Below are 13,667 nucleotides of genomic sequence, written 5' to 3'. Positions count from 1 at the left end.
TACTTCGTAATAAATACAAGCTCCTCAAAATATATAAATATGCTTAAATTCCTTACACCAATAAAGACATGAATCTATAATAATTAATCATTATCATATTAGTAATAAACATATGATTAAATATAACAAATTATTCAATAATATATATGAATCAATATGTTATTTGATTAAGCATATTGCTTATCAAGATAATATTAGCAAATGTTGATACAATTAAAATAATAGTTAATTATTACAATTATCAATGACCAAACAAGTATAATTACAAAGTTTTATAAATCAATAATGATAAACTATAGAACTATTATTATAAAGTTATAAAGTCTACAATGACATCAAACAACACTATAGACCCAAAGTGTCGTAATGAGGGGATAATACCCGGTCATTGCCTTATAAGTATTGTCTTGGTAATAAGACTAGGGGATATAATGAAAAGTAGAAGAAAAAAGAGTCGAACCATTATTGGGCCATCCCACTTAATATATGGAAGAATATATAGAAAGAGAAAATCAAAAAGCAATTAATAAGAATATCCCCACCCCCAATTGGCAAAAAGGAAATAATTACACAAAAAAGAACCCATTCAAAGGGCAACCTATATGGAACAATTTCATTTAAACAATAACAAGTGTGTTGTTGGGGGGGAGGGGGGGGTGCGGGTGTGGTGGTTAATTTGACCGTGGAGGACTAAAAGAGGTGTAAGGAGCATATAATTAATGCCTAAAATCAAGTTATATATCGATGTTCGTATTACATATTGATAATAATATTATATATTTAAATGAATAATAATAATATCGAGCACTTATATGAATAAAGTTAAATCTTTATGTTATTTTTTAGAATGGGATTAATATTATTAGTTATAAATATTGTTATCATCATTATGGATGACTATTTATTTGTAGTATTATTATTATCTTGTATTTGAGCGGGGAGTATAGGATGTAATCAAGGAGAGGCTTGAGTAAATTCCAACCAATCGGATATATCCCAATAGAGGGTGGAGGCAACATTCCGTAAATCTTTGTGAAACGAACTTGGACCTAAAAACTTTGAGGGAACACCTATTGGGGATTTGGTGTTTAAGCAACTTGATTACACCTGAAGTTTCCTTCTTAAATTTAAAAGTAATTTCCAGCAAATATCATTATCTGACATATTGACTATACAACATAGTTGCACAGGTACGCATACCCATACCCCTGGGATGCATACTGGGTTTTGGGACACATTTCCCGTACCGGGTACTCCTTGAGGTACATAACCTGCAGGGAAAATGCCACATTAGCGCTTGTTGATTTTTTTGGAGGCAAAACAGTAATATAATTTCCATGTTGGATTTTTGTTTGTGTAATAGCTTGTTGTTTATGAAGCATAATGTAAAATTGTAATAGTAATCAGTTCGAAACTTTGATACAATATTGTCAATTGATTAACACTGAACAGTAAACTGCTAAACTTTATCACTATTCAGGTTAGAATTTAATACTTATCATTTGCAATATGTTGTTATATGATTTATAATCTTCTTGTTCATATATAAAGTCTTCCTTCTATGTTATGCATTGAGATTCAAAACATAGAGGATTTTCGATTTTTTTATTTTCATATAGCTTATATATTCTTTCAAACATATTGCAAATTTGAAACTGAAACAGTGAAACTTACACATCTGCAAGCATATCACTGTTCTTGAAAAGTCTAAATGTACTCATATTTTCAGGTTTTCTATAAAATATTAAAATTATAATAAAAAAATTTGGCGTATCCATAACCCTGTCCCCTGTTATGGAAAACTGTAATACCCGTACCCAATCCCTTACCCAAAGCCCCCTACCCATGCAACTATGCAATATATAAGTATCAATCACGACTATCCCAAAAAGGGGGCATTACAAATTACGTATGAATATTATAACTAATCACATTTGATTACTCATAATAATCACAAATTATTATTTTGAATGAATAACAATTACTAGTTATGAAGATTGCCATCTTTCTATCATACCTCTTAAGCACATTTATATTAGTTGATTGTCTCTCGAAATGCAGAAAAGAAGATTTGATATTTTGTGGAATCACTTGTGTATAGAGCATAGAAAGAGCATAGAAAGGTTGTGATTGCAACTATAGGTGCAAGCATCATAATTGTATATCAGAGATAGCAGTAATAAAAGAGCATATATCAATAATTATATATCTAAGACAACTCATGCAATAGAGATAATTACAAATATAATTATGAATATCACAGACAACATATCTCTGCCAAGATTACTTATCACCTTGTAACTTGCAGCATATAATACATTCGAATATCAGAGACAAATCTACAGAATATTGTGTGTATAATATATTGTAAGATCAAAAACAGCCATCATTCATAAGCAACATTGCTTGGAATTATCCATCACCCATATTGAGATGATTCATCAGTGAATTTGGAATTACCAGTCTGATGTACATTATGATATATTTCATTATCATTGCATTCATATTATCACATTGTTATTGCATTGTCATTGTATTTGGAACTATCAGTCATTCATACTCGTCATTATTGCATTCATATCCCATTATTGCATTTCGAATTACCTGTCATATATAGTTCATTGTCTTTGTATTCACATTTCTTTGTTATTGCATTCATAATAATAAGTAATTCATATACCCACACTTCCATCACATTTTATAAAATAGACAATTGAGGAAGGAATTCAGTAACTTCACGTGATGTCCATATAATCAAAAGGAGGGACATTACAATTGGTATCAGAGCCACATGTCCTGACCAAAGGTGAACGAGAAAACCATTAATAGTCTATAGCAGAAGGAAGAAAGGGCAAAGACAAACAGGCATGGGAGGAAGGAAACATGGGAAACAAGGTAGATCAAGTGATAAACAAAGGGAATTGCAGAACAGTTGACATAACTAATTGACATTTTAAATCAGTCCACACTAATTCACACCCCTAAGAATCATAGAAACTATGCTAGATAGGAAGAATAACACCCAAAAGACGAAGATCACGACCAAGGCTACCCAATTTCACAACACCAAAAGAACTAATGGGAGGAGAACCATCTTTTGCTCAAATTCAAGAACAAATCAGACGGGATTTAGAGGTGGGTGATCTACAAAACAAGATGCCATTTAAGGTGTATCTCGAATTAAGGATGAAAAATATGCCACAAAGAGGGAGTAAGGAAGGATTTTTAGAGTTAAGAGGAAAGTGGGGAAGTTGAGTATACCATATGCTGATGGGACTGCAAAGATGTCTGCAAGACCACGAGTGCAAAACTCGATACTTATTTCCAACTAAACACTATGGCAGAGGAGGAGGCCATAAAATATGCAGCCCTACATTTAGATGGAGTGGTCCATGAATGGTAGCACCATTAAATGATAACGATGGGACATCCCAGGATCACTTCCTATCTTGAATTCACCAAAAGGATTATCGGAAGGTTTGATAATAAGGATCCCAAACTACATTTTGAAGGACTGACTCAAGTCAAACACCGAGGGAATATAGAAGACAGTATCACAGGATTCCAAAGAATATCAGTCCTAGTAGCATATATCTCTAGGAGAATATTGATTGTACTCTTCATGGACAGATTATATGACCCCTTTTGAGGTTGAGTCAAGGCATTAAATTCCCTTTCTCCACCATAAGCCATCAAGAAGGCAAGGGATATGGATTTCACATCCACTAAGAGAAAAATACTCCATAAAGAACCCTTACTAGCTAAGGAAAATCCCACTCCTTTTAACAAGGAAACAAACCCCAGACCCGTATTAGATTTGGAAACTCATCAAGAGCTCTGATGGCAAAAACTATGTTACACCTACAAAGAACTATGCATTTCAGGACACCAATGGAAAGGGAAGGGACAAATTCATTACATTGGGGCAAGGCCCAGCAAAGACGAAGAAAATTTGACTAGTGATGCTGACTCTGAAGACAAACCTCCTGAGGAACCAAAAGGAGGCACCTTAACCAACCTAGGAGGACCCACACTGACCACCTTTCAAATTTAGGGACAAACTGATGGAAGAAGCATCAAAGTACTTTAGGATAGTGGATCTACTCACAACTTTATCCATCAGGCTTGGATTCAAAAATATAACACACCAAAACTCCTATGCAACAAGATTAAAATTAAATTGGCCAGTGGAACAACCATGTTTTGCAACACCATAACTCTCACCCTGAAATTGCAACATCAAGATTACACTACTCGGCTCAATTCTGCATCTTGGAGTTAGGGAATACTGATCTCATTTTGGGATTACCATGGATGAAAAGCATAGGACTGTGTAAGCAAGATACCAACAAACAAACAATTGCATTCAGGAAAAAGAAAAGAAGATACGTCCTTTGTGGACTCCAAACCAAGGCAATCACACCTCCTATAATCACTCAACCACATCCTTATAAACGCAAGAAATTCCTACAAATCTCAAGAAGAAAAATTCATTCAATGATCGAGGTAGTCACAAAGAGTGATGGACATCCAGGATCTGCATTAATTATAAGAAGAAACTCATAAGAGTAGAAATACCAAATACTTGTGAGCAAGCATTTTTTAGGGAGGGGAGAATGTAATATCCAGTAATTCTAATCAAAGCAACAAACATGTAAATAGGGCAAGGAGAAGTAAAACATGCCTTGTACATTATCATACATTCTCTGCACTTTGCATAATAGTAAAATAGTTCAGGAGATCTCCCCCATGATCCAGAAACACTTTTTGCATATCCATACACAAACATGCATGATATTCCATCATATACATCATATCACATGAATACATCCATCCATGATACAATGTTCCATGCACATTGGCACGTACAGGGAACAGCATACCATGCATAGATGCACCCATATTAAGCATCATATTCATATATACATCTCTGCATCATCGAGGCTGTTGTCCCATGGGGTAGCATCACTTCCGACTCATGAACTTAGACTATACACTTCCTAGCTGACGGTCTTCCAGGCTAGCATATTATACAGCTGACAGAGCAATGGTACACTGCAGTCAACAGTCTTCTCGGGCTCGAATTCTCTAATTACTTATGATTATTATGACTAATGACATAACAATTCCTGGTTTTGAAGATTGGAGTCATTCTATTATGCCTCTTCTGCACATTTATATTAGCCAATCAGCTTTCCAAATGAAGAGAAGAAGATTTGATATTACTATTTACATTTTCCCTTTGTGGAATCGCTCGTATATAGAGCATAGAAAGGTTGCAATCGCAACCGCTGGTGCCGGCATCATAATTGTATATCAGTGATGGCATCATAAAAGAGCATATATCAATAAGTATACATCTGAGACAGCTCGTGTGACTAAGAAGATTTCATATACAATTTTGAAGATCAGAGATGGCATATCTCTGCTGAGATTACTTATCACCCTATAACTTGTAGCATATAATACATTTGAATATCAGAGACAGTTCTACAGGATATCGTGCATATAATATATTGTAAGATCAGAAAAAGCCATTGCTTGGAATTATCCATCACTCGTATTGAGAGGATTAATCAGTGCATTTGGAATTACCAGTCATATGTACATTCTGATATAATTCATTATGATTGCATTTGTATTATCACATTGTTATTGCACTGTCATTGCATTTGGAATTATCAAGCATACATACTATTCATTATTGTATTCATATCCCATTATTGTAGCATTTGGGATTACTAGTCATATATAGTTCATTATCATTGTATTCACATTTCTCTATTGTTGCATTCATAATTATAAATAATTCATATATCTGCATTTTGTTAAGTTTTATAGGATCGTTTTCTGCAAATGTAATAACACTACCATTTGTTTCTGTGTATTACAAATGCAGATTTGGATGTCACATAAATATGACAAGAGGAGACATGTCTCATGAAGAGACATATCTCTAAATGGCAAATTATAAGTTAATCATTATCAGACAATATATTAATAATAATCATAGTTCCCAGAATCACCCAAATCGCCGATTTTGCGATAAGATTCATCCGTGCTGATTTTTTGTGAATCGGAAATCGCTGGAGCCGATTTTTTAGGTGAATCGGCCACGGCAGCTAGGAAGTTGACTTGAAAATTATTAATTGCTAGAATCTTTGCTGTGAATTGGCCGCGGCAGCTAGGAAGTTAATTTGCATCATCTTGGCGGCATAGTAATTCAGCAAGCAAATGTTGTATCTATACACAAGAAATATATTGAGGAAGCAAGAGTTAAAAAAAAATAAAAAATAAAAAAAAAAGACGACAAATAAGAAATGTTCAGAATGCATAACAGATGATGCCCAAGGGAAGGGAAAGACATAATCAGGTAGTAAAACATTAGCGTTTGCTAGAAAGAGTGTGGGATCAGAAGAAAATCACAAAATACTATGTTCCATGCAATTTTGTGTGGGTCTTAGAGTGCTAATTTGGTCTTGGCGGCAGGAGTGTTGCCCCTTGACCCCACCCTGTATCACGGCAGGGAGCGCTCCTGGGGCACTGCCCCAAGACCTCGCAGGGGCGCTGCCCCTTGACCCCGCTAGGGGCGTTGCCCCCTAGACCCCCAGTCGCTGCGTTTATTAGTCATGGGAAGTCTGACCAATTGATGAGACCTGGAGCTGCTGCAGGCATGGAGTGTCTGTGGTGGAGAGAACAATAGAGCAAGCCTTTCGAGAGGGGTGATACGCTTTGAAGCACTTGGAGTAGGTATTGGACGTGAAGCTGTCTTATAATAACTAAGGCAGTTGTCTTATAAAAACTCTTTACCCCATGCGGTAAACACAAACTTCCATGTTTATGTATGTTAAGTTTTAACTTCTATTTGATGATGTTATAGTGTGTTTAAGTTATATTCAATAAAGGGTGCATGAAATAAGTTTTAAATTGTTAAAATCTCGAAATGTAAAAGGTTTTTTCAAATTTGCCGATTCATCACCAATTCACAATTCTATTCGGCCTTGCCGATTCTGATACAATTATGATTCTCGTTACTTTGATTATAATATATAAACATAATTATATGTAATTTAAGTAGATATAGGAGAGTTATTCTAATTGATGATTAACCAATGACCATAGAAGGATTATCTCTAGGTCTATTCAATCTGACTGAAGCTACAACATTAACACTCCCTCTTAGCTAAGGAGGATTGTTATAGAACACATTATGCTCTCAAACATATAGAGAGAGATATCATCTCAATCCAATATTCTTGGAATGGCACATTTAAGGATATCAACATATATCCATCAAGCTAGATGTTATCTTTCGATATCAACCGAAGTATGATTCAACAAGAAATATCAATCACACTTACATTCTCTTGGTATGTACACTAGCATCATGTTCATGATATGTACACTAGCATCATGTTCATGATGCCTACCAAAGGAATATGTTATATCCTAGAAGAATATGAGTTATCTGATTTCTGGCACACTAAGGGGCAGCAATTGAATGTAGTCTATCAAATAACAAGTAATCAAAATGTCAGGATCTCTATCATGACAAGTATCATGATCTCCGACACTCCAGGACAGCAACTTAATGTAGTCTATCATGATACATTCGTTATCATGATATTCGACACTCCAGGACAACAACTTAATGTAGTCAATTATGATAACAGGTCAAGCCATTGTTAAGATCATCACCCTACAAAAGCAACCTCACAAATACATCAATGAAAGATCGTCACCTTTCATGATGTTTTCCAACAAAGTCATGTAGTAACTCACATAACATCCACCATGAACCAAGTCAAAGAGTGGAAACAAGGGTTTTCACCTCAAACTTCTCTCTCACAGAGAAGAATTTGTTACAAGGATTTCACCTCGAACTTCTCCCTCTCAATCTATAGACTTTTTTAGGTCTAAAGTTGCTTCTTAGGTAATGTCAAACTCCCTCCGAAACTGATATCAACCTTCTAACCTCCTCGTACAAGGTTATCGCCGATGAAGTGTCAAACTCCCTCTAAATCTGATATCAACCTTCTGACCTCCTCGTACAAGGTTGTCTTTGATTAGCTGTTAGACTCCCTCTCAATATAGGAGAATACTTCACAATCTCAATCATCAAGGATATTTGTTTCAAGAGCCTCACTTTATCCAGCGTGATCAACAGATAACCAATGAATTTTAGATCAAAACTTCTTTATCATAAGATTGAGTTCTTCAAAATATTTGGTAGCATGTATAAAGTGCCTATCTTTTTTTCTTGCAAGAAGAAAGATCAAGGCAAATAGCTCTTTACAGAATTTCAAATAAAAGAGAGACACTACAATAGGTAGATAAACGTAATACTCAAGGATAATAACACTTATTTGCACAAGTTACTCCAATGAAGGTCCATATGCATGAAATCAGAAAATGGAACATCCCCCTTCTAAGGGTGGTTCAAGTGGGAATGTAACATTGATTTTTATTCCCCCCCATAATGTAAAGTCCCCACTCTTATATCGTTTATATGATTTTTGCATCTCATCAAATATGGAAGACTTCTTTTTGTTTAATAGATCTCAGAACTTGATAAGTCATGTTTATTGTCCATCACTTAGATCATCTACCCAAATGTACAAAATTTATTTATTTATCGATTTATTTATTTTTTCAATCCCTCCATTTCATATATTTTATTCATTTTAAGGTTTCATCAAAGTCCATGACAAATCCTTTGAACATGTGCATATTACTTTTACTCCTGTCCTGATGTTGTAATGTCCCTTTGATTAGGGATATCTCTAAGCTCTTCAACTTATATTATTTTCACTATTTGATGGTTGCGGTTGAATTAATGGAACCAAGTTTGATATTGTTTTGCTATCTTCACTTGAGAATAATATATGCAATTAATATATATATATATATAGTGCAATCTCTTATATATTTAATATTCTCTTAATCTCTAATCCATTATTCTCCAATACTAATCGATGGGGTCTCTATCTCTTTCATCAAGTTAATATCTATCATATGCAGATTGTTGGCCACTATGACCAAACGCAGTGACAAAACTTCTTGAACTATGTATAGAAATTTGCCTACAGATTTCTCTTCTATAGGTGCACTGTAGTAACAAGTCCTTGGATGCACACTTGTCTTCTTGTTATTGACCATTTATCCTTCTTTTACTTAAAATGTTCCTTATGACGTTGGGGTTCAATGTCATCCTTCAGTAATATTAATATTGTATATCACCCCTCTTACGTGGTTCAAATATCTATATGTGCAAATGATTTCTTTAAATATGGAGGAAGTAAAAGATACAAACAAATGTTGATGATGTGGAAGAATCGGGAGTTGTCTATATTATGTTGCTCTTCTTTTCTACTTTCTATTTGTCCCCTAACTTCTACAACTCAATCCGCATATGCAAATCTACCAAATCAGTTTTGTGTCAATCTTCTTTATCCAGAGGATGTTATGTTGTTGGCTCGGTGTACTCTCTGGTCACGTATCGATCTGCCAGATATATTCTTTGTTGGCAATGCTAATTAGCGTTGCTTATCTTTCACTCTTTCTCTGTAGAAAATACTTATTCTGAGTTAATGGTTGCTATTTGTCTATATCTACTATTCCATCCATTCTTGTCACCCTTTTCATCTATCTATGATTTTGCCATGGTCTTCCAATTATAACATGCTTCATTGAGTTTCTATCTATAAGATGGGATAACAAGCCAAGGAAGTATTGTTCGATGATGTCTTTTAGTGCTGACTAGATCTCGATGAGCTGATTCAGGTGCTTAATAGATGGTAATGCTTTTGCTGCGTACTGGAACATTATTCTTTGATTGAGGTGCCTGGATACCTTCCACCAATCGTCTCTGAGCTTTATAGTTATTCTCATTGCTGAGTATTCATCTGTATCTTGCTGCTTGTTGGACATTTTTTTTCCATCTCTTCGTAAAGATGGGAATCAATTCTTTTACTGCGATAATCCTCTGCAAATTTCCTTGCATTCCATTCAGTGTTTTTCTCCACTTGTAGTCCTCATATCCTCTTCTCAATGTAAGATAATTTGTCTACCTCTGGTTGCTATGTTCTTTTCTTTTCTTATGCCTCGATAATCCTTTGGTATGATGATATAGTTTAGGTTTGATATATTTTAATCCTTCTACGCACGTGGTCTACTGTAAAGCCTTTCTCAATAGTATTTATTCAATTTAATCTTAAGTTAGTAGTGTCTCTACGTTGCCCTGCATTAGGCGTTGTAACATAAGACAACTACTTATTACCATCATCGTCTATTTAAATATTATATTGGGTTGCATATATATATTCGCATTGCCTTGCCAATATGAAGTCAAAATCGTTTGCTTCTGCCAGGGGTAGTTGCCTGCAGCATAATGCATCGCAGTCTTCTGACTAGGTTTTTGGTCTTTGTATTATACCATGGCCATCTTTTGTCCCTTTTCTATTTGCGCAGCATCCTGTCAATGTTCCAATATCGATTTGTTATGTTATCACAGGAACTTATTTTACTCTTTGCCTTCAACCTTCCTCCATATCGGTATATCTTGATTTCCTTCGTCTCTTGCACTACAACTTGTCCCCATGAAAGATGTCACTATGTGATTTTTGTCATTTTCATCTCCTTTTCTACATTTACAGTTTAGCTCTGATATCATGTTAAGTTTTATTGGATCATTTTCTGCAAATCCAATAATACTACCATTTATTTCTGTGTAATACAAATGCAGATTTGAATGTCATACAAATATGAGAAGAGGAGACATGTCTCTATATGGTAAATTATAAGTTAATCATCATTAGACAATATATTAATAATAATATATAAACATAATTATATGTAACATATATATATATATATATATATATATAGGAGAGTTTGTCTACTTGATGATTAACCAATGACCATAGAAAGATCATCTCTAGGTCCATTCAATCCGACTGAAGCTACAGCATTAACACATCTCCATCACATTGTATAAAAAAATAGACAATTAAGGAAGGAATTCGGAAACTTCACGTACTGTCCATATAATCAGAAAAGGGGACATTACAAATGAAGACCTTTTGAGCTTTCCTCGTTTGTGCAGCATTCTAAGGATCAGTCTTTAAAGGTTGTTGATTTGGGTACTGGGAGGGATCATGCAGACTCTGAATTGATGATGCACTACATGAATTGATGATACTCCTCTTGTTGGACCTATTCCAGTTATTCCCCATGCATCTGTTATTGGCTCTTCTACTCTTCGGCCTAAATGATGGGCTAAGACCATAAGTAATCTTCATCATCATGAGCTCGAAGAAGCAAGAGTAAGCAACAAAATACAGTCAACTTTGCTCCCATGGCCAACATTAATAGTATTCAAAAATATACCAAGGCTAACAGGATTCTTGAGTGGGAAAACGCCATGGAAGTTGAACATCATAGTCTTTTGAGGAAACACTCTTGGATCCTTTTTGATCTTTCTCCAGGGAAGAAGCCCATTAATTGCAAATGGGTCTATAAAGTCAAGTAAAATGTTGACAAACCCTCGACAAGTACAAAGCTTGTCTCATTGCTATGGGGTTCTCACTGAAAGAAGGTACTGAGTCTTGACTAAGAGGAAACCTTTGCTCCTATACCCAAAAGGAAGATAATATAGCTCATCCATGCCTTAGCAGCTTAGTTTGGTTGGACAGTCCGTCAGATAGATCTTAAGAGTGCCTTTCTCAATGTGAGTTGCAGAAAAGAAATCTACATGAAGCAACCTCTAGGTTTGAAGGATGATGGAAAAGACATCAAGTGTGCAGAATGGTAAAAGCACTCTATGGCCTAAACCAGGCTCCTTGGGCTTGGTACATCAAACTTGACAAGTACCTTATAGATAATGGCAAGGTCATCGGGAGACAAGGAAACTTGGAGGTCTTTGGTACTGGTACTAGTACCGGTACGGCAATTTTTCAAAAATAGGAGACTAGGGTACTTGGAGACGGCAATTTTTTTTTTTTAATAGTTTAAAAAGTCTAATACTAAATACAAATTTTGAAAATAGTAATATTGTAAAACTAAAAGACTAAAGTAAATAATAATAGTAATGTCACATTAATATAGAGTCAAATATTTAAAAACTCACACAATCACAATATTGTATCTCATTGGTCTTAATTTTTGCATTGAAAACATTTAAAAGAGGACTAAAATATATAAAATTATTTAATATTATATTTTGTGTTTATATTTTATCAGGAGACTTCCAGGAGACTTCACTTTTTGGATTCGGAGACTTGGGAGACTTCAAGAGACTTCGTCACAAAGTCTCCAACCTTTTTTGAGGTCTCTGGAGACGCGAAAAGTCTCTAAGATGCATCTCGGTCTCCAAGACGTGACTTTTAGGGGGGAGACGGGTCTCCCCGTAACCATGGATAATGGCTTTCACAACAGCCCATCTGATCCTGATTTGTACGTCAAAAACATTGGTGGTGATATTTCGTGTTCTTCTTCTCTATTTTGATGGGCTGATTATTGCTGGTAGTTTGATACTTTTGATCAATCAAATCAAAAATGTTGATCTTCAATGTCATTTCATTCAGCTGTTGGTTTAAGGCGGATCAGTTCAGTAGTTGTATTTTACAACTGCAGATCAGACAACAGATAATCTCACTAAATCTCTGAGCTCAGACAAGTTTGTAAAATTCAGGGGACAACTTGGTGTATTTGATAGATTGACCATTAAGGGAGGGCATTAGAATAACATCTTTATTATTTCTTATATAATGGTTAATATTGTAACTCATGTAAATATTAGATACTTTCTAATTTATGATTGTTTCCTTATAGAAACATCGTCTTTCTAACCTCTATAAATGATTGTTTGATCATTCATTTGATACATTCATTTTTTTCCTGAAACAGTAACAACCTAGTTGTGGATTTTCTATATCCACTGGTCTTTAAGTGTTGTTGCAAATTGAATTGACATTGTCTATTGGCATTTGTGCATTGGTATGTTGAATTGGAATGAGAGGATGGGTTGTCAGGGTGATTGGATAATTGGTTACTAGGACTTGTACGATGTTATTCATCACAATGTTAGGGTAGCTTGGTTACACTTTTCGGTGAAATCTTTTCGCTATAATTTTTTTAGGGCTTTTGCATCTTCTTGGCATGGAGATTTTGGGATTGCAATTGAGTGCATGTCGATCGTGGGTGATCTTGATTGAGCAGATTCTTATCAAAATGCCATGGCAAGCATTGTACCAAGGTTCAATGGGAGCGTTGATGTGCATTCATCATTTGATGATGGATTATCATCTATAGTAATTGATGTCCTGGACGATCTCTCTGACCCTATTCGGTACAGTGACAGTTCTTTGACATTTATAATCTCATTGATAAGAGATGGTAATATTTAGTGATTGGAGATGTTGACACCTTGGTTAGCCATGGAGGATTCTTGCATTTTTTGGTTGAGGCATCAAGTTTACAGCTTGTTTGTTTTGACAGGAGATCCTTGTCTGAGAGGATGTTTTCATGGTGCGCTATGGTGGACTCTTGATTGTGCATTAGAGTATTGGCATGATACTGTTCATCTCATTATATGTTCTTGATTCTGCATGCGTGTGGTTCAAGATTTAAAAATGATGTGGATAGTTATCTCGGGATTGAGTGCATTG

The 13,667-nt window shown here is 35.1% G+C and overlaps 1 protein-coding gene across 1 annotated transcript in view; it reads right to left on the bottom strand.

The window, feature by feature from the left end:
* The window catches only part of LOC149537321 (BAT2 domain protein), a 99,035-nt gene that overhangs the window by 23,235 nt on the left and 62,133 nt on the right, over positions 1 to 13,667 (bottom strand). The gene's annotated exons all lie outside the window — the stretch shown is intronic.

This window comes from Cupressus sempervirens, chromosome 9, assembly GCF_028749045.1.
Source record: "Cupressus sempervirens isolate cs-2001-9-10 chromosome 9, ASM2874904v1, whole genome shotgun sequence".
NCBI lineage: Eukaryota > Viridiplantae > Streptophyta > Pinopsida > Cupressales > Cupressaceae > Cupressus > Cupressus sempervirens.
The sequence above is the reverse complement of the archived record's forward strand: the minus strand, read 5'-3'. Positions and strand labels throughout refer to the sequence as shown.